General features: G+C 43.7%; 1 protein-coding gene across 8 annotated transcripts in view; it reads left to right on the forward strand.

Annotated features, from left to right (window-relative positions):
- Positions 1-22,444, forward strand: part of SLCO3A1 (solute carrier organic anion transporter family member 3A1) — a 323,050-nt gene that overhangs the window by 38,107 nt on the left and 262,499 nt on the right. Inside the window, exon 1 of one of the 8 annotated variants that reach the window (XM_054531903.2) lies at positions 16,635-16,790. The exons of the other annotated variants lie outside the window; for them this stretch is intronic. The gene's annotated coding sequence lies outside the window, so the exon portion shown is untranslated. Of the gene's footprint in view, positions 1-16,634; positions 16,791-22,444 lie in introns of those variants that run through there. 8 annotated transcript variants of the gene reach the window in all.

The following is a 22,444-nucleotide window of genomic DNA, read 5'->3' on the forward strand; positions in this document are numbered from 1 at the left end:
TACTTAACACAGACAGGTGGTGAATGGGATTTGGCCTTGGGCCATAGTATGTGGACCCCTGTCCTAGATAAATAAGTAATCCTGGGTTGGTCTATTAAACAATGTTCCAGTATGACATTGAAAGGACAGGCTGCCCCCTCCCACCCCAGCTTTGCCCTTTTGACACTTGTAGGATGTGATGTGTAATCTCCCAACAGCCTACAAAGTGCTGATATTACCACTTTGCAAATGAGGAAACAGGCTCAGGAAAGGTCTCTCTTTACTACTTAAGAAGATAATGGTTCTTGAATTGAACCTGGTAGATCCAACCCCGAGGCCCACTCTGTCCCCACTCTTATCATCCTACCTTCCTCAGTCATGGGATGCATTGGAGCAGTGCTTTTCATCACTATTTGGAGAAAAGCGCTCAACAAACAGAGCTGGCTGCAGATTCGTCGAACAAAGAGGTATCAGAAGAGTCCCTACCCAGGCCATGCCCCCTGGAATTGTCCCAGAACAGGCAGATTTACCTGTGAACAAGGTAACTGGAATGGAGGTAGGACTTATCCTCTGGCTCCAGAGGAATTTCCCAGCCTGGATAGTATTTTCCTGACCTGCATTTGTGACGTGAGTAGGAGGTAAGAACAGCTTATTGTCCATAAAGGCATCCTGGCATGGAGTGGAGCTCTTATCTCAGCCGTGCCACACACTGACTGTGCCACACACTGACTGTGCCAAGCAAGCTCCTTGGTCAGCCTGAGACTCGATTATCACAGCTAAGAAATGTGGAGGATCTTCTGTCTTACTCAGCTCTCTTTATAAATGTCCTTTAACACAGGGCCTAGATTCCAGTTCTGACTCCATATCTCACCAGCTGCGTGACTACTCCCCAGTAAGTTTCTGAAGTCTCTCTGTGCTGAAATTTCCTTGTATGTAAAATGGGGATAATAATAGTATTCCTTTAACATAGCTAATATAACAATAAAATGAATTAATATGTGTTAAGCTGTTAGAACAATAACCCGGTGCATAGCAAGTGCTATGAAAATGTTTTGCTACTGTTATTTTTAGCACTTAGTATGATACTTGGCTAGTAATAGGTGCTGAATAAGTATTCTTCAACGCATAAATGGGCCACATAACAAATAAGCCTTCGAATAATTTCTAGAACTCAAATAGAGCTTTCTGCATTATGGGAAGATACCTTATCTCTGCCCTTCTGCAAGGTAGGCACTAACTAGCCACATGTAGCTGATGAATACTTGACATGTGGGTAGTACGATTAAAGAGCTGCATTTTACATTTTATTTCATTTTAATTAATTTAAACTTAGCCACATGTGGCCAGTGGCTGTCTTGTTGGACAGCCCTGTTCCAGAGGGCTCAGAGGTTGGGATTCACTTGATCCGTGTCATAGTTGGTTTGGACTGCGATAACACGATACCATAAACTGGGTGGCTTAGAAACAACAAACATTTATTTCTCATAGTTATGAAGGCTGGAAAGTCCAAGATCAAAGTAATGGCTGATCTAGTATCTGGTAAGGGCCTGCTTTCTGGTTCATCAATGGCACCTTCTCATTGTGTCCTCACCAGGCCAAAGAGCATGGCAACTCTTTGGGGCCTCTGCTATAAGGGCACTAATCCCATTCATGAGGGCCCCACCCTCACGACTTAATCACCTCCCAAAGGCTTCACCTCCTAATACTATCACACTGGTGATTAGGTTTCAATATATGAACATTTTTAAAAGGACACAAACATTCAGACCATACAGTCTATTATCAGCATTTCTCAAACATCCGTGGGTGGTTAACATGCAGCCAGAATTGAGAACAGGGTTAGAACTTTTAGGCCAGTACTTTTTCATCTATTTATCCATCTATCCATCTCTTCGACAAATGTTTGTTAAGTTCCTGTTATACATCAGTTACTCTTCTAGGAACTAGCAATCAGCAAAGATAAAGTCTTGGCTTTCAAAGAACTTGTATGCAGGTAGAGAACAGATGATTGAGAAGCACACAGTGAACAGGACACTTCTGGACAAGGTACTTGAATGCCAGGAGGACCAAAAGAGGGTGTTGCCATAGTGACTGGATTGGAAGTGAAGGTGGTGCTGATCAAAGGAAGTCTTTCTTAGGAGGGGACGTTTGAGCTAAGACCTGCTTGGGGAGAAATCAGCCTTGTCATGATCTGGGATAAGAGTGTTCCAGGCAGATGCAGTAGCACATTGTCTCAAGTTGAGGATGGGTTTGATCTGTTTGCAGAACAGCAAGGCAACTGGTGTGGTTTGAATGGTAAACATATCGGATGGTGGTAGGAAATGAGGTTGGAGAGGGGGGCAGGGGTGGGGGGTTTTATAGCATCTTGCAGGCCAGGGTCCGGAGTTAGGATTTTATTCCAGGCCCATGGGGAGCCATTGGAAAATACTGAGTAACTTGCCGTGACGTGACTTTTGTACTCAAAATATCTAATTGCCATGTAGTGTGCATGGACAATGGGGAAACGCATGGCAGGTGTGGTGGTATCTCAGGTGAGGGTATGATGGTCGCCAGGTCATAGGTGGTGGCAGTGGAGACAGAGGAATGGACAGATTGGAATCCGCCAAGGTAGGGCCAACTGATGGGTGGATTAGTGTGAAGGCAGCAGAGGCAATGGAGGAGGGTCCCCAGCACTGTGTTGTCATGGAGTGGACAGTAGGGCTGAAGACCCGTGTAGCCCGAGGTAGCGTTTTTGACTTGAATGTTCATATGTACCACTGGGGATCTTGGTAAAATGTAGAATTTTACTCTGTGGGTCTGGGGCAGGGTCTGAGATTTTTGAATTTCTAAAAGGCTCTCTGGTGATGTCAGCTACTCCTGCTGGAGCCTCACTTGACCTAGCAAGGGCTTACTCACCCTCACCCTGCACATGCTTCTGCCACACAGAGGCACAGAACAGTGAACCCCCGGAGGGACGGGGTGTGCGTAGAAGCAGGTTGTAGCTCGCCTGCAAGAACTCTCAACAATCCAGGTTGAGTTTGTTGTTCCTAATCCAAACCTGCATCCTGGACTTGGGGCTGTGAGTCTCCAGAGACTCCTGGCATTTGCTTTGTGAGGACACAGAAGTCCCTGCTTTTTTGTTTGTCCTTTGGGAACAGAGTTATTGGGCAATTATTTCACAGCCTGTGGCAGTGTAGGTACATCTCTTCAAGTCCAATCTTTAGAACTGCTTTGAGGGGATGTATTTTACATGAAAAAGAAGCCTTTAAAGCAAAATGAGCTGTGGGCGTGAAGGCAGTGTGACTCCCTGTGTGTAAGAACCCTGTGCTAGTAACACAATGCATTTTCTTGGTGTCTGGGAGAAATGAGACTTTATCACTAGAGATATTAATAATATGATGATCAGTTTCAGGAGAAAGGAAGTTTAACTCCAGAGTGGTTCCTCTAGCTTTGGGTTCATTTCTTCATGAAACAATGAACCAGGAAAGGAAGTGCCAAGTAGTTTAATGTGATGCATATTTGTTGCAATACCAGGCCATAGGATTTAGGGCTGTTTTAAAATGAGTGTATTTCTTTTATAGAAGGGGCTAGCTCAACCATAGTGGTCATCCAGGGCTTGCACACGATGTTTTATTGAGGCAAGGCTTCATATGGAAGCTTTTTGTAAATGAAACTAACATTTGATTACTGGGAGAAAATTACTGTGACTAGCCATCTGGTTTCCCAGCCAATACTGTTGATTCATAGTGCTTCTAGTAGTTCTTAATAATCTGTCTCATTTCATATGATATGAGATATTGAAGCTATTTTCTTGACTTCCTCCAGCCTAAACACTTAGGGTTATTGCACCAAGCAAGCACTCTAGCTTTCTTCTGTCTAATCTTTTGAGTTGCCAAGTGCCATGGCATTTATCGTTACAGGTTATTAAATTATGTGGTGTTTTCCATTTTTATTATGTTCTTCACTTCTAATAAATGCAAATCTCTTCAGAGCCCACACAGATTTTTCAAAACTAGGCAGTCAAGGACAATGAACTGTGTAGACCCAGCCTTAATCAAAACTACCAGTATCCTTTCTTGTTTTCCAGTAGGAAGCTATTCAGTTAAAAGCACTCAACCTGTTTGTCATTTTGCTCCTCTAAAGAAGCCTAAATCCTTCAGTTCTCAATGTTTGTGTCTCCTATTTGTTTCTCTTCCATTTCCACAATTATAGCTAACTCCAGAGATAAAACAGACATGGTTTAAGAGTCCTCAATGAAATATCTGCAGTTCATAATATGGTTGTAGAATTAAAGGAGGGCCTTTTCCTGTGTTGGAAGAAATGCTCCCGGCATAAGCATATGCACCTCTCTATCCTCTAACTCTAGAAACCAGCATGTTACATCCTGGATGAGGATTCAGAGTGATGGTCCCATCACAAAGCTGAAAAAACTTTTCTTTATCTGCCAAAAAAATAAAAGTCAGATCCATGGTGCAGTCATGATTACTTCTCAGAGGTAGGACTCCAGGTAGAAATGACACTTGGAGGTTGATAGGTTTGGTTGCGTCCCCACCCAAATCTCATCTTGAATTGTAGCTCCATAATCCCCAGATGTTGTGGGAGGGACCCAGTGGGAGGTAATTGACTCATGGGGGTGGGTTTTCCCGTGCTGTTCTCGTGGCAGTGAATAAGTCTCATCAGATCTGATGGTTTTATAAAGGGCAAATCCCCTGTGCATGCTGTCTTGCCTCCTGCCATGTAAGACATGACTTTGCTTCTCTGCCACCTTCCACCGTGATTGTGAGGCCTCCCCAGCCATGTGGAACTGTGAGTCCATTAAACCTCTTTTTCTTTACGAATTACCCAGTCTCAGGTATGTCTTTATTAGCAGTGTGAGAACAGACTAATACAGAGGTGCTTTTTCTGGAGGGACACTCTGATTAGTGTGAATAAAGGTGAGTCTTATGTAAGATGTTTATCATCAGGACATGCTGTATCTTGTAAGAAAATAATCCAAATGGTACTTAGAAAATGTCTCATTGATACCAGCCTTGATGCTGAGGAGAGGTATTGTGGGCTTTTAGGAGCCAGACAGTCCTGGGTGAAACCTGTCTCTGCCACTTGTAGCTCTGTGATTTTAGGAACGATATATAACTTTTGTGATCTTTAGTTGCCTCTGGAAAATGGAGATGATAATGCCATTTTAGCAGCTGGAAAGTTGTGAGAGATCAAAGTAACTGTAAGATAAGTTCCTACCACACTATTTGCCATTGTCTATACAATTGTTGCTTTTAAAATAAAGACAGGCTGGATGCGGTGGTGCACGCCTGTAATCCCAGTACTTTGAGAGGCTGAGATGGGCAGATCAGGAGTTCGAGACCAGCCTGGCCAACATGGTGAAACCCCATCTCGACTAAAAATTAGCTGGGCATGGTGGCGAGCACCTATATTCCCAGCTACTCAGGAGGCTGAGGCACGAGAATTGCTTGAACCCAGGAGGCAGAGGTCGCAGTGAGCCAAGATTGCGCCACTGCACTCCAGCCTGGGCAATGGAGTGAGACTCTGTCTAAAAACAAACAAACAAACCCCCAAAACATATAAAGCTGGATGTTCCAACTAATGTCCTATCCTGGTTTTTAACTTTCTTTGGATCAAAATAAAAAATCAACAGCCTTCTTCTGATTTCTGACAGTTTCTTTTGTGCTGGTGCCTTTGACTATCTCAAAACATGGCTGCAGGTGTTTTCCCAGCTGATGAAATGCTGGGACTGTCCTCTCGATAAAGTTAGTCTCCCTGGACAGTGGCGGCAGAGTGGATTGGTGTGCTCCCATGTGCTAGGCTGAGTCTACCCTGCAGCATCAGCTCCAGCAGCAGTGTGTTAAGGGCAGTGTTGGAACAGACTGTTCTCTCTATTTTCTGACCTGCCCAGGCATCCTGCAATGGATGACATGTGAGCATGAGGATGGGTGCGGGAGGCGAAAGGGAGCTGAAACTGCAGGGCAGAGCCAGGCGAAGTTGAGAACAAGAAGGAATTGCTGCTGTACACACACGGGGTTTTTAAATTAGAAAAATAACATGAGATGCAGAAAGCAGGTGCTCATGGTTTGTTTCTGTTGTTCTTGGCTTGTGTTAAGGTGCTTCTCTTGACACATTTTCTAAGTGTGAAGTTAGAGCTAGTGTGACCCAGTTAACATTATAGGGCTCCGTCATTTCTGGGGATGCATCTGGTGACCATCCATCATGTACCAAACACCTGCCTAAGAACTGAGCCGTGTCCCTGTGTCACTGGTGCACACAGCAACATGCTCTAAGCTTGTTGATCCCCAGTTAGGCAATAACCACTTTCTCACTGAGGTTAAGAAGGCCTTGTCCTGTAACTGGAGAGACAATGCCTCTATTCTAGACGCTTGAGATCACAGTCTTTCCAGAGAGTGCATTTCCTTTTACATTTGCTAATATTTCTAATACTGTATTAGACTTGCTTGTCTATGCAATTTCCCCAAACAATGTTTCTCTCTTGGCTTTCAGCTTTTATTAGACACAAACATCTCATTTCTGTAATTGTTCTCCTGTCAGGCCTGGCTCCATTATTATCTGGCCTCCAGAGCGATTTGAGTCTCTTCTGGAGGGCTGAGAAGGCTGCACTCCCTTCCTCATTTCCAGTGGATCTGGGAAAACTCAGCTAAAGGAATTTAACATTTCGATCCGCAAGATACTAACATCATCCTCAGTGGGTTGGCATCTTCTTCTTCCCTTAACTGTGAGACTCCAGAGCATGCATTTTCGATGGAGGTGATATCACCTCTAGTGGAGGGAAAATTACTTCTGGGTGGGGAGGCAAAAACTTACTCTTTTTATGTATAAAGCAAAATATGCATATTATGCATATAGAGAGAGATTTACATTTTATTGGTAGTATTAAAATTTCATGGGGGGACAATTAGGAAGAAATGTCTAAAAAGGTTCTTGGAGGTGATAATGAAGAGAGGTTAAAAAACTGCTGAGAATTTTATTCTTCGTGACTCATATCACCCAGTCACAACAAATAATGTGTAAAATGAAACTCTATAGTTCTCTCCTTGGGACGAAGAGTGGCCAAGTGCCATACTGGAAGGAGGGAAGGGCTGGTGTGTTCCCAAGTGAAGAGCAATTCAAAACTCCTTGGAGAAAGTCATCAATGAGGTTTACAGCATTGGAATCTCCCAGAGGGTTTCAACATACCAACTCCTGGGTTCTGCAAATGTACCCCAGAAACATTCTGGAACTCTGGACAGCACTTGGGTGATTCCTAAATATCCAGGCCAACACAAAGTCTGTAACCTCTGATCTAGAACAGGGAGAGAGAGTGACTTAGAAGAGAAGCTAGTTCAGTGTTGGGGGGATGGGGCTATTTTGCAGGCATTTCCCTAACTAGCTCCCTTCACCTCTGTGCTTTGGTAAACTAGACAGTACCTGGTTAGTTCACCAACTGTCCCCCTGCCTTTTCCACTTTGATGCATTTGCTTATTGAGTGGTCTCTACTTGGAGTTCCCTTTCTTTCATCATAACCTAACAACATTCTATTTACTCTACAAGATGTATGTAGTTCCAGCGTGACTCCTCTTGCAGGAAGCTTTTTGTGAACCTCTTCCAGTTCTGCCCCATTTTTTCATTGCATTTACGACATTCCACCTTACATTTTGATCATTTCTATGCATTGTCTTTTTTTCCATTTTGTTGAGGTATAATTTATATACCATAAAATCCATCCATGCTAAGTATACAAGTCAATGATTTTTAACAAATTCATAAAGTTATGCAGTCATCACCACACTCAGTTTTAAAACATTCCATCCCTCCAAAAAGTTGCTGATGCCCAGTTGTAGTAAGTTCCTGCCCCATCTCCATCTTCCAGACAACCTGCTTTCTTTGTCCATAGCTTTCCATTGTCTGGACATTTCATACAAACAGAATCATGCAATATATATAGTCTTTCACGTTTGGCTTCTTTCAATTAGCATATCTTTTTGAGGTTAATCTAATCATAGCATGTATTAATAGTTTGTTCCATTTCATTGCCACTGCTATTCATTGGCATTGGAATTTAGTAGATACTGTATTTATCAGATTGTGTTGGTGTTATATTTTTGGGTGTATCACATTTTGTTTCTCTGTTAACCATTCATGGGTGTTTGAGTTGTTCCCAATGTGATGTTATATGAATAATTCTATTTGCTGTCAATATAAATGTATGTTTTAATTCTCTTAGGTAGATACCTGGGAGTAGAATTATTGGGTCATGTGGTAAAATTATGTTTAACTTTTTAAGAAGCTGTTCAACTGCTTTTCAAAGTGGCTATAAACATTTTATCTTTTATGTTCCCACTAGCAGTATCTGAGTGTTCCAGTTTCCTCAGATGGACGTGAATATTTTGTATTGTCTGTTTTGTTTTTGTTTTTTTGAGATGGAGTCTTGCTGTGTTACCCAGGCTGGAGTGCAGTGGTGTGATCTCAGCTCACTGCAACCTCCACTTCCTGGGTTCAAGCGATTCTCCTGCCTCAGCCTCCCAAGTAGCTGGGATTACAAGTGCCTGCCACTATGCCTGGCTAATTTTTGTATTTTCGGTAGAGACAGGGTTTCACCATGTTGGCCAGGCTGGTCTCAAACTCCTGACCTCAGGTGATCCGCCCACCTTGGCCTCCCAAAATGCTGGGATTACAGGTGTGAGCCACCGTGCCTGGCCTGTTTGTATTTTTCATTATACACATTCTACTGGGTGGGTAGTGGTATCTCATTGTGACATTTTATTTGCATTTCCCTAAAGACTAATGATGCTAAGCATCTTTTGAAATGCTTATTAGACATTTGTATATCTTCCTTGGTGAAATATCTATTCAAATTACTTGCCTATTTTAAATTGAGTTGTTTGTCATTTTACTGTTGATTTGTAAGGTTGGTAGGTAGTTTTGTTCAAATCATCTTTATCCTTACTGATTTTCTGTCTCATTGTTTTATCAATTATTGAGAGGGATATTAACCTCTCCAAATATTATGGCTGCGTTGTTTATTTCTCCTTTCATTTTGTCAATTTTTACTTCATGTATCATGGGGCTCTATTATTAGGTTGATGTAGTTGCATTTACACCTGCCATTTTGTGATTTGTTTTATGTCTCGTCTTTTTTTTGTTCCTTTGTTTCTTCTTTATTGTACTTTTTTGTGTTAAATATTTTCTCATGTTTCATTTCAATTCCTTTTCCCCATGTTTTGAATTATTTTCTTAGTGATTGCATGTATAATATGTGTCTTAAGTTATCACAGTGTACTTCAGATCAGTACTAAATTTCTCTAGAACATGGAAACTTTCCTCCAATATAGCTCAATTTCATCCCCCTCCTTTGTAGTTTTATTGTCTCATATATTACATCTATATGTTATAAATGCAGCGTTATGGTTCTATGCAATCTAATGCCTTTTAAAGAAGTTAAGAGAAGAAGAAAAATACATTTATAAGCCTTTTGTATTTACTTACATATTTAACTTTTCTGGTGTTCTTTATTAATGCATATCTTAGTTATATTTGAGTTACTATATGGTATAATTTCCTTTCCATCTGAAGGAATTCCTTTATTATTTTTGTAAGGAAGATTTGCTAGCAGTGAATCCCCCAAGTCTCTCTTTATCTAGGAATACCTTTATTTTGCCTTCATTTTCAAATTAAAGCTTTGCCGGATGTAGAATTCTTGGTTGACAGTTTGTTTTCTTTCAGAACTTTAAATACATTGTTTCTAATGAAAAGTCAGCTCTTAATCTCATTGAGGACCCTGGGTATGTGATGAGTTGCTTGCCATCTTTTCTTGCTGCTTTCACAATTTTCTGTGGGTCTTTGCCTTTTAACAAACTATAGTGTGTCTAGGTGGGGATCTTTTTGTGTTTGTTCATTGAACTTTGGGGTTCATTGAGCTTGTTGGACCTGTAGATTCTTGTATTTCACTACATTTTGGATGTTTGGGCCATTATTTCTTCAATTTTTTTTCTGCCTCTTTCTTTTTTTTCTTTATGGGACTCTATTGCATGTATATTGGTATGCTCGGTGGTGTCCTAAAGGTCTCTGAGGCTCTGTTCATTTTTCTTCTCTGTGGTTCAGATTGCATAATTCTTACTGATTATTTTCCAAGTTTACTGATTTACTGATTCTTTCTTCTGACATCTCATATCTGATATCAAGCTCCTTTTGTGAATTTTTTGTTTCATTTATTATACTTTTCAACTCTAGAATTTCCATTTGGTTCCTTTTTTTAAGAAAAATAATTTCTGTATCTGTTTTTTTAAGAGACAAGAGTCTCACTGTGTCACCCAGGCTGTAGTGCAGTGACATGATCATAGTTCACTGAAACCTCAAACTCCTAGGCTCAAGTGATTCTCCCACCCCAGCCTCCTGAGCAGCTAGGGCTCTCTCCAGTGTGTGCTCATGGCTTTCTGGTCAACCAGAGATAATGGGGGAGAGCTTAAGGATCCCTATGGCTGATCCCTGTCTTCTGTTTAAAATTCTGTTTAGTTTGCCAGTCTTTTGCTTGCCCCAACCAGGACTACTGGTTGCAGCCTCAGGGTAGCTGAGGGGGATTTCCTTGTTTATTTGCAATCAATATTGCTTTCCTTACTGACAATGTCACTAAGTGTGGAGTTTTTCATATCACACTCCAAAGTGAACTCCCTCCAGCAGTGGGGTTGCTGGTATACATGGCCAGCCCTGCCTGCCACTGCTGTGCCAACCTACGTGAGAGTGGGGGGAGGGCGAGAACCAGATTCCCACCGATCTACCCAGAAGTTTTAAATGAATTAATGCTCCTCAGTTTGTTGTATGTTTTGTCCAGAGTCTTGAAATGGTTGTTTCTGACAGTTTTATCATTGTTTTTGAGAGGATTTGCCAGGCTTCTCACACTGCCATTCTGGCCCCATTGTCTTTTTCCATCTTCTAGAGAGGAAAACTCATGGGGCAGATAAAGTATGGACTCTGGCACCGGATTGCCTGGGCTTGAATCCTGACCCTGCCATTTGCAAGCTGCAAGACCTTGGGCAAATTACTAGACCTTGGACAAATGACTTAACTTTTGTGCTTCTGTATCTTCATCTGCAAATTGGAAATAATAATAGTACTTACCTAACAAGGTTGTTATAAGAATGAAATGGATTCATCTACACAGTGATAGCAGCAGTGCTTGCTACTGCAAATGCAATATGTTAGCTCTTTTTATTGGTGCAGCAAGGGCAGGGACTGTATCTTACTTGGCACTTTAAATCTTGCCCCACCATCCTTGGTCTGGTGACTTGCACGTAGTCAGCTCATTGGATTCTCAGATCATCTTTCTTAAGTGATGCTTGACATACAGAGGAAATGAGGACAGCTCTCAGCGTAACTGAAGATGCGAGGAGGAGGGACTGCAGGGGACCTGAGGAACAGATGGCCTGATGCCTCGTTGAGGCCAAAGGTTGGTCAGTGTGTTTTCCCTCCTAGCTCTAGGAACTGCCCATATTGCCTAGTGCTGCTCAGATGCCACTGAATTTGAAATGAGGTCTGTACATTTGCATTTCCAATCCAAGAAGTTAATTAGCACAATTGCCACCATTTCAGAAGCTCTCTTGTTTCGGGCACTTCAGGAATGGACAGGACAATGTGGCGAGGATGCTGATTTTTAGGTATTTTTGCAAAAGGGAATGGTTGTGGGGGAGCTGTGGGAGAGCAGGGGGTCTTATGGTGTGTACTCACCAACCTCAGCTGTTTCTCACCCACACAGAGCCATCGAGCAAATGAGAGATTGGTGCCTCTTCCTCCAGTGGACACAGCTAGGGTGAACAAAGTATGGGATGTCTTTGTGGAGGGAGGCATATGTCCTACGCAGCTGTATGCAGTGATCCTGGCTTAGCCACCACGTGTCCAGCTCTATGCTCAGGAGCAGGGCAGCATGGCCATAAGATGGTAGCCATAGATGTGAAATCTGCTTACATGGGTTTGACTGAGGTGTACCCAGCAAATGGGGACTTTCTTATGATTCTTAACAGAAGGACTGAAGGAGGATGGCAGTGACAAGAAAGGTGATTGTTGAATTTAAGTTGTTGTTTTACATGGATGAGGATCGGTTGTGCTTGTGGAGAGGGTGGGGTGGAGCCAGTGGAGAGGATGAGAGTGAAGAGGAGGAAACAGGACACAGTGATGGAGAAGGGTCTTCAGGAGATGGGAAGGAGTGGGTTGGGTAGAGGGATTTGTGTTCAGCGGGAGGGAGGGCCACGCTTTTCCTGGGTGGAGGTGGGGTGCCCCACAGCACATGCCCTCACTTCCCCTTCCTCTGAAGAGGGTCCCACGTTTGGCTTCAGCAGGAAGAGGCACTGCTGTTACATCATGCACTGATGTTAACCTCTGTACTCCTGTGTTCAATTACAGGTACACTTTTTGGTATTTATTTGGGTACTTATCAGTATAGCATTTTTAGCACCTTGACCAGATACTATGCATCCAACAAGTAGGAAACTGTTTTACTCCTGGGGGAGCGAGACCAAGTAGTGATACGTCTACTTTTCTCCTAACGCGGGGGCAGTAGAATTAAACTGGGCATCAGGTGTGCCATTTGCAGGTGCGTGATCCATTGCAAATTGCTTCATTCCTCTGGGCTTCTGGTTCCTCCTAGTAGACTGCAAGGAACGGACTAGATCATATCAACATCCAATTAGCAGTTAATATCCGTTGGTCCTGTGATCAGTCACTGTGTGTCTCAGATGAAGCCAGTGAGGGTGTTTTGTGCCTGAGATACACTAAAATAGGAGTAGAAGGACGCACAGGTCGATCAGAGCAGCAGGCTGGCAGAGGCAGGTTGGGGAAGGTGAGTTCTTATGGTTCATGGTTGTTTTCTTCACTGCTCTGACACTAAAATTGGACTTTGTTATTATTCTGGAAGCTTTTTAATGCTGCATATAGGAGGATGCTATTTTGTTCTGACCTGTGTTTATTCCATACCTGCATGCACGAGCTTTGGTAATCATATTATTTTATTAGCGTATTTATGGAGGTTCATTTCCAAGAGAGGATATAATTAGGTGGAAATTGATTATCTTGATAGTTAGGATTTAACCCTACCTGTCTGATGGTTTGCTCTTGAGGAATTTACATACAATGATTTTTGTACCCTGACCTGGTAGAGATGAGTTGTAAGCAGTACCGTCCTATGGAATTACAAGTAGAATTTGAAGGCCAAGAAAAAAAGAAATGAGATGATTACGCTCATCCCTAACATCCCACATCATTGCTCTCGCATGGCTGCAGGCTTGGGTCTGAGATTCCTGGGAACCAAAGCAAACAGAGAAATACAGCTATAATCACATTATTTATAGACTTTTGGTTGGTAAGGTGAGAGAAACAGTAGAACTAGTTCCCAGGAGAAGCAGAGCTTTTGCTAGACCTTAATTTTAAAAATATCTCATATCTGCCTTAAACCAATGTTTCTGATAGTATATATAGCTATCCCTTGGTATCTGTGGGATATCCAGAGCCCTCTGCAGATACCAAAATCTGAAGAATCTCAAGTCCGTCAAAGAACATAGTATAGCATTGGACTTTAACTTATGAAATCGTCTCATATACTTTAAATCTTCTCTAGATTGCTTGTAATACCTAATGCAGTATAAATGGTTCTTATACTATTGGTTTTTAATTTAGTTATTTTGATTGCTGTGTTGTTTTTTTTTATTTTTTTCCGGATATTTTGGATCCATGGTCGGTCGAATCCCTGGATGGACCTGTGGAAATGGACGGCAGGCTGTGTATATGTTTTCAAGGGATGCTTACTTTTGTTTTTTTTTTTTTTTAAGTTATATGGTCAAGGGAGTTTCAGGAAATGCTACATAATATATATTTTGATGTATTTTTGACAGTAAATGTTACCATTTGAAAAACTTATAAAAGTCTTGTAAAGAAAACTATTTATCTTTGTTCAACCCAGAGTTTTAAAAATTTCATATGACCTCAGAACTCTTTTTCCTCCTTATATAACTTTTAACAATAACTAAACTTATCATTACTTTTTAGGGCAAGTTTGGTCACCAATTTGCTTGGGGCTGCCCCTGCTTGGCTGATAGGCCCATTAGCCTTCACCCCCAGGTCAGAGGCCACCTCGCCGACACAGGGGCACAGTGCTTGGTGACTTGGGTGCTATGTGACCAGTGGGGTTGGGCGTCAATCCTGGCTCTGCGCCTTAGCTGTGTGGCATCAATGGGATAGTTATCTTCTCTGGGCTCAGGTTCCTCATCTGTAGAATGGGATAATAATATTTCTGCCTCATGGAATCATGATGGAGAATGAGTGTGTCAGAATACATAAAGCGCTCCATACTGGACTTGGCATAAGTAATAACAAATGTTCAATATGATTGTATTTAATGATACCCCCATTCCAGAGCTTGCAAGGATGAGACACTTTTCTCTTCAGTTGCTAGGGGCTAACTGTGTGCTATTTCTTTGGGCACTGATTGTGTGTTTTTCTTTATTCCGATAGAGAGAAACTTTATTCATCTTTTATGATAATTGCCTGTTTTCATAGTTGTTGTCTCCATGATACTGTGAGCTGGTTGAGGGCAGAGACCAGGTCTTATCGAACTTTGCATATCCAGCCCCTGGCATGGTACAGCTTTGCAATATAGGATTTTCAATGCATTTGACAGGAAGCCGGGGCCCTGGGGCATATAAAGAAGCCCGATTCAGTGAAAACGGTTCTGCGTATAGCAGCATGTGTGTGTGCATAAATCAAATGAGTGCCTTAGACTAAGATCTCTGTCTTGAGAATATGTCTGATCCTCTATACATTTTTGTTGAATGCTGAGGAAATCATTGAAATCATTATTCTTAAAGTTTCTCTAATAAAAGAGCCCTGGCACCACAGAAGTTGGTGTGTTAAAGGTGTGAAACACAAACTATTAATAATAGTCTGATGCAAAAATATCTGGAAATGAATTGAAAGCTCTGATCCTGAGTGGTAGAAAATTCTATTAGTTGACTGTACCCAGGAGGGATGGAGAGTCTTTATTTTTCTATGATGGACCAAAGAGCTACAGAGAAAAATCAATGATGAGATTTATGAGTAGGAAGCAATTAAATTGAGTTTGTTTGTTTTTTTAAAGAGACAATCATGAAATGTTACATACTCTTAGAATGAATCAATGAACATAAAAGTTCACTAAATGTTAAGGAATAATAACATTTGCCTCAATTTTACTTTAGGGCCATTTAGAGGAAAGAGTGGAAGAAAAGGGAGATGAGGGAAACTAAGAAATGGAGTATAGAGGAAACAGTAGCCTGAGGAAGGTGCAAATAGTGAAGTAGAGAAAAATGCAGGCGATGGCAGAGACGGAGTCTTAAAGGACAGACCAAGGAGGCCTTTTTTTTTGTTTTGTTTTCTTTGAGATGGAGTCTCACTCTGTTGCCCAGGCTGGAGTGCACTGGTGCAATCTCAGCTCACTGCACCTCTGCCACCTGGGTTCAAGCGATTCTCCTGCCTCAGCCTCCCAAGTAGCTGGGATTACAGGCACCCGCCACCAAGCCTGGCTAATTTTTGTATTTTTAGTAGAGACGGGGTTTCACCATGTTGTCCAGGCTGGTCTTGAACTCCTGACCTCAGGTGATTCGCCCACCTTGGCCTCCCAAAGTGCTAGGATTACAGGCATGAGCCACTGTGCCTGGCCCAAAGAGGCCTTTCTTTTTTTTCTTTTTTGAGACAGAGTCTCACTCTGTCGCCCAGGCTGGAGTGCAGTGGCATGATCTTGGCTCACTGCAAGCTCCGCCTCCCAGGCAGATTCTCCTGCCTCAGCCTCCTGAGTAGCTGGGATTACAAGCATGTGCCACCATGCCCAGCTAATTTTTTTTTTTTTTTTTTTGCATTTTTAGTAGAGATGGGGTTTCACCATATTGGTCAGGCTGGTCTTGAACTCCTGACCTCAGGTGATCCGCCCATCTTGGCCTCCCAAAGTGCTGGGATTGCAGGCGTGAGTCACCATGCCCAGCCCTAAGGAAACCTTTCTAAGGAAAGCCAGGCTCTCACTCGCAGACTAGGTGATCAGAGAGAACGATAGTGCCCCTGTGAAAGACCCAGGTGTGGAGAGGGCAGTACAGAGGTCCAGAGAGAGAGAGCCAGCAGCTTCCATGATCCTGCTGCAAGGATGAGGAAAGCCACCACGCACAACCCCAGGCATAACTGTGACGTGCAGGTGTGCAGAGCCTTTCTCTCCCTCATTTGGACCCTGTGACAAAACGGTAAGGGGGGGATTGTTATCTCCATGTTATAGAAGGGAAAGGAGAGTTGCAGGGGTGTTAAATGCCTTGTCTCATATTACCCAGTTAATATGAAACTCAAAATCTCACACATTTTCCACTGTAACCCCTACCCCCACAACTTGCCCCCTAAAATGATGACGCTTGTGGTATAGACTGGAGTTTAGAGTCTGTGTCTATGAGATTCTCCGTATGATTCTTACTCTGCTTTTTAAAGAAAAATGGTTTTAAAATGGCCCCCATTTATATGTGAACATGATCCAGGCTAAATCATTCCACCACAAATAAAACATCATTGACTAAATGTCTCTTTTCCCTAGTCAGCGCATGAGGTGGGTGTTCTCTTTGCCACCATAGCCATGACAAGAGGTTGATCCTGTGTCGTCTTCTGTTACTTGGTTCTGCAGATCTAGGATCCTGGAATTCACAAGTGGATGCATTTTGTGTGCCATTTCCCTAGAACTGTAGATGACTCACTCCAAGGAGCTGCTGTCTAGATGAGAAACAAAATCTCACACTATTGCTGCTGCTGCTTCATCATGGGGAAATGACTTCTGGGCTTAGGTGATTAAGTCTCTTTCTCCAACTTTACTACAGGAGGACATGTCCTTGGCACATCAGACAAGACACTGAAGTTATCTTGCAAATTACTTTAATGGAATTAAAAAAAAAAAATTGGCCGGGCGCAGTGGCTCACGCCTGTAATCCCAACACTTTGGGAGGCCGAGGTGGGCAGATCACCAGAGGTCAGGAGTTCAAGACCAGCCTGGCCAACATGGTGAAACCCCATCTTTACTAAAAATACAAAAATTAGTCGGCGTGGTGGCGGGTGCCTGTAATCCCAGCTACTCGGGAGGCTGAGGCAGGAGAATTACTTGAATCTGGGAGACGGAGGTTGCAGTGAGCCAAGGTCGCGCCATTGCACTCCAGCCTGGGTGACAGAGCGAGACTCTGTCTCAAACAAAACAAACAAACCCAAAAAACTTGCATTAAAATTGTGCCTGGAATGACTTTTCTGTTATAGCAACAGGGGTGCTTCATATACTTACCAATGGCCAGTGTTTGTACTGCCAGGCATGGGAATAGTGTGATTTCCCAAGCTGAATTTATAGAGATCAGGGGTTTGGCATTCTACATATGGCCTGTGGACCAAATGTGGCCTGCTGCCTGTTTTTGTAAATAAAGTTTTATTGAAACACAGCCATTTCCATTTGTTCATATATTGTCCACGCATGCTGCTTTTGTGTTATGGTGGTAGAGCTGAGTAGCTGCTATGGTGACCGTATGGCCTAAATATCTACTGACTGGCTTTTTACAGAGAAAGTATGCCAAACCCGGTTCAGGAACCCCTGTTGGGAAAACCACAGATTTTTGCAGGACCACAGCGAGGTTGACATCTCCTGCACTGTTTTTAGCATCTGCTCCCTGACATGGGCCCTGTTGCTGAGCGTGCAGTTTGAGGGTATAGGTTCCCCGAAGCTCCCCAGGAAGAGCCCGCTCAGTTCTGTCACATCTGCTGCTACTCAGCAGAAGGACTTTAAAATGCAGGCTCTCCACACTGCACTCCCGGGCTCCTCCCAGCCTCACAGAGCATCCTGCTCTCTCAGCCTTCACAAGCACTCCAGACTGAGCCAGGTGAGACTCTCACAGGGACGTTTCGGCTCCACCTTGTTTGTTCCATGCCTCCAATCAGCTGCTGCCTCTGTTGAGCTGGACCTCTAAGGTGGCTCTGCCACAGGGGCCTTTCCTTGCTGTTACACCAGCATTAGCCTGCTGAAGCCTCCTCTCTCCCCAGCACTGTGGAAATAGCTGCCCCGGCAGTCTCTCCTCCCTGATACCTGCACAGCAGTGCCAGGTTAATATTGCAGAAGAGTGGCTCCTGCTCAAGAACCTCCCTTGGCTCCCCATTGACCTCTAAATCAAAGCCTCAGTCTGGCCTTCAAGGCAGTTTTTATCTCGGATGACTACTCACAGTTCTCTGAAGCCACTCCATATTCCTGCCTTTCCCCAGGGGTGGTCTAAACTCTCCCTCTGCCAGCCTCCTTGACGCCACTGATCTTTGCTCTTGGAATGTTGTGGCAGCCTCTCCCCTCCCACAGCTATTAAAATCTAGTTGATCTTTGTTGCATCCCAGGTATATATTCCTCCACACACAGCCAAGTGAATGTTCTTGCTCCCTCAAACCCTCTGCCACTCTGTTACCCTGTTGCAGGCTTGAATCTGGGAGACGGAGATTCAATTGTGCCATTCATTGGTAGATTGTTTCGTTCTGCTGTCCCCAGACTGTAAACTCCTATAAGGCGGCATGCTCTCTTAATCATGGTTATGTTTCTTGCATCTCCCACAGAGCAGTCACTTGGCTGTGTGGGATTGAATTTGAAGTGAAGTCACAGAGCATGCACACCATTGATGTGGCTAGCTTTTTAGTGTGCACCTACTGTGGGCCAGCTGCTCTGATGTATGACTTCATTAATGTCTGCAGAAGCAAGTATTGTTCTCTCCACCACACAGGTGTGGAAACAGGCTCAGGAAGATTGACTTGACCAAATGCTGTCAAAGCCAGATGGGAACTCGAGGCTCTCCTGCTCCAGACTTACACTGATAGAACCAGGCTGCTCTGGTGTAAACATCCATGCATGCACAACCTCTCTGCCACCTGATACACATGCACACGCCTCTACCTGCATGCATGTTAGAGTCACCCAGGGAACTCTGAAAATACAGATGCCCAGTCTTGCAGGTGGGAGGACAAGCACAGGTGTTTTTCAAAAGCTCAGGTGATGCCAGTTCAGGCCAAGGCCCTGCCACCCAGGCCAGAGTGAGAAGATGGACACACCTCTGGGAGAGCCCCTGAGTTGCTGCTGCCTGCCCCTAAGAATAAGTGTTTTTTTGTTAAGTGAATGCCTGATAACCTTGCCCCTGGTTGGCACCTTTTGAAGGTGAGGATGGGCTCATGAGTACTTGGCCGTGGCCTCTGAATGTGTCCTGTCCTATGGCAACATAGACTGAAGCTCTCCCTTTTGGGCTACGTGCTCATAGTTGCAGTTGGCCTTACTGTGACTTCAGCACTTTCCAGAAGGTGAGGCTCCCAGAAATGCATCCCAACATTTCCCACATGAGGAGACAGTGTCTCCATGAACTGGAAATGAGGAGGTGATAATTTCAATTTGTAGATAACTTAAACTCTTTGATCTTTTGAATGGGGGAAGGCTAGTTGAGAAGAGGAAGTTGAGTAAAGCCAAGGTACTCAAAAGTGGGGTCCTCTGATTAGCAGCATCAGTGTCACCAGGTAGCTTGTTAGAAACGCATAGTCTAGACCCCACCCCAGACCTGCAAAATCAAAGACTCTTGGCTTGGGGTTCAGCAGTCTCATACTCTCTGGGGGTAATTTTACTGCTAGTGAAGGTTGAGAACCTTGGTTCTAGAATGATGGTGAGTATGTGCCTGGTGCCTGAATGGTCAATGGTCCTCATCTCCAGCTGGGTATCAGACACATATCTATATATCTCTCTCTATATATACATATCTATATCGGTATAGATATATAGATATATTTTTTTGAGACAGAGTCTTGCTTTGTCACCATGGCTGGAGTGCAGTGGCACAATCTCAGCTCACTGCAACCTCTGCCTCCTGGGTTCAAGCAGTTCTCCTGCCTCAGCCTCCCAAGTAGCTGGGACTACAGGCATGTGCCACCACGTCCAGCTAATTTTTGTATTTTTAGTAGAGACGGGGTTTCACCATGTTGGCCAGGATAGTCTCGATCTCTTGACCTTGTGATCCGCCTGCCTCACCCTCCCAAAGTGCTGGGATTACAGTCGTGAGCCACCGCGCCTGGCCGGGACATCTATATTTTTTAACAAGTGCTCCAGGACATTCTGAAATGCAAGCTAATTTTTTTTTGAATAATCATTGTAGAAGTCTGATACATACTGCATTCTTTACATAATAACTTCATATACACTTGGTTCAGTATAAGGGCGCTTCCTCTTTCCTTTTCCTCTTGCAGTTGTGGCTTCTTCTTCTCTAATTATCAAGACCTTCTCCATTAGTCCTGTTACCCATTAAGTAAAGACAGTCATTCCCTTCCACATGCCCTTCCTCAGGCTGGATTGTTCACGGCCACATAAAAGCCACAAGTGGGTTTTATGGCCTCATGCATACTTAATTTGTCTTCTCAAAATTGTGTTTTAAATGAGTGAAAACATTAGCCTCTGATCTAATTGATCCACAAAGCATCATTTCAGAACCTTTTCATGACTTAACTGTTGACCCAGACTGGCGTTGCAGCCCAGCAGAAGCCACAGGTCAAGGAGGGAAAGACCCTACTACTTCCTGTCACCCCTGTGAGTTGCTCTGCAAAGAGCAGGTGGGAGCCAGGACAAGAGCTGCAGGCACAGGCGTTATCTGTCTCTGAAAGAACTGATTATTTTTTGTTTTGCCCACAGCTGTCTCTGTCCCCATCACCCTTATCTGTCATCAATGTGCACACCTGCATGATATTTTATGACACAGCACACCTGCTGAAATGGAGCAGTTGTCATGTTTCAGATTTGTTGTCTTGTGTGTATGTCATGAGGCATCATGGCAAAAATGAGATACGGCTTCTGTTCTAATCCTTTCGCCTACTTTGTTACCCTCCAGCCTCATGGTGGGTCCTAAAGCTGAAGACCTACCAGACTGCTTCAGCCACCTCTCCAGGGGTGACTCTCTAGGGGACCCCACCCAGACATGTTCTTTTCCACTTCTGCATCCAGTCCCCTTTGGGCCTCTCTCAAGACTAACATAAAGGCCTGGGCAAGCCTCCCCAAAGTCCCCTACCTCCCAGGTCTTTAGGCTGCCTTCCTTTTTGTTCCCACATTGTGTCACCTATTATAAACCTCTGGTAAATCATTTATTCCTTCATGTTTGTATGTTTGTTTGTGTTGCGAAGGAAAGTAGTAAATAAATGAATTTGTTTTTACCTGCCCAGACCCTTCAGACAGAACTTCTTTGGGAGTATTTAAAAGCCATTTGAATGATGCCAGGACTAGCTAAACTTCGTTTCTCAACAGCGGCAAATACCTGGTGTTTTAAAAGTAACAATCTAATCACATAACTAGGGCTGAGTGATTTGCAAGCTGGCCTTGACTTGACTAGAAAGCACAATGGAAATAGGAGTTGGGATCAGAATGCCAGAGATAGAGGGTGTCACAGATGTCATAACCCTGCTCTGCAGAGCTTGCCCAAGGCCAGGGCTGAAAGAAAGACCCCTAATAATGGGTGTCATGGCCTTAGCCCCGTGCTGCTCACTGCCATCAGAATCGCCTGGGAGCTTTGAAAGCGTCCTAGGGCCCCCAGGCTGCTCCCCAGACCAATTCAGTCAGAACCTCCCAGTTGGGACCAGGCCTCTGAAATTTTTAGTGCTCCCCGAGTGCGTCCAATCTGCAGGTAGGATTGAGAACCACTAGGCTCAATGAGTTTGTTTAAATATATGGGTTTGAAAATGAGGCTAAGAGGAATCACCTGGCTATAGCGTTTTTTTTTTTTTTTTTAGTAAAGGAAAATTGAGTAGAGGCATGCTAATTAGCACAAGTGTATGTTTGTATGTGCATAGATACACGTATCTGGACACTGCAGAGGTTGTAGATGCATGGATGTTTGCAACAGTGTCCATATTTGTAGATTTGGAGGAAGGTTAGATCCATAAGACTCTCCTTTTTGACCTTTCCTTAGTAGACACACCCAGTTGGTCAGCAGATCCAGCTCATTCTCCCTGAAATAGAACTCTGCCCTAAAATGCTTCTTACATCTTTTCCTGTTCATTCCCATTGCCAGTGTGTTGACGTGGCCTTTTCTTCTCCCCTCTCTCAATATGGCCCAGCTGTCTTCACTGCTGGCCTTCTTCCACCCTCCATTCACCACACGTGGTGTGACCCTTACACTATTAAACCTTTGCTGTTCTCCGGTGCTCACAGATAAATGATAATGATAATGGTTATAGCTGACCCTTCCCTAGCATTTACATGTATGTGTTGTTGACTCCTGACACCAGCTCTATGAGGTAGCACTCTTATCCCCCTTTTACAGATGGGGAAACTAACGCGCAAAGTAACTTGGTCAAGGTCAGCCAGAGTCAGGATGGACCCAGGTGGTCTGGCCCTAGAGCCTCTGTTTTGCTGTCTCTCTCCATGCATTCCTGCCATGTAGGAAGGGAGAGGCTGCTCTGTGCTAACAAC

The sequence above is a fragment of the Pongo abelii genome, chromosome 16, assembly GCF_028885655.2.
Source record: "Pongo abelii isolate AG06213 chromosome 16, NHGRI_mPonAbe1-v2.0_pri, whole genome shotgun sequence".
NCBI lineage: Eukaryota > Metazoa > Chordata > Mammalia > Primates > Hominidae > Pongo > Pongo abelii.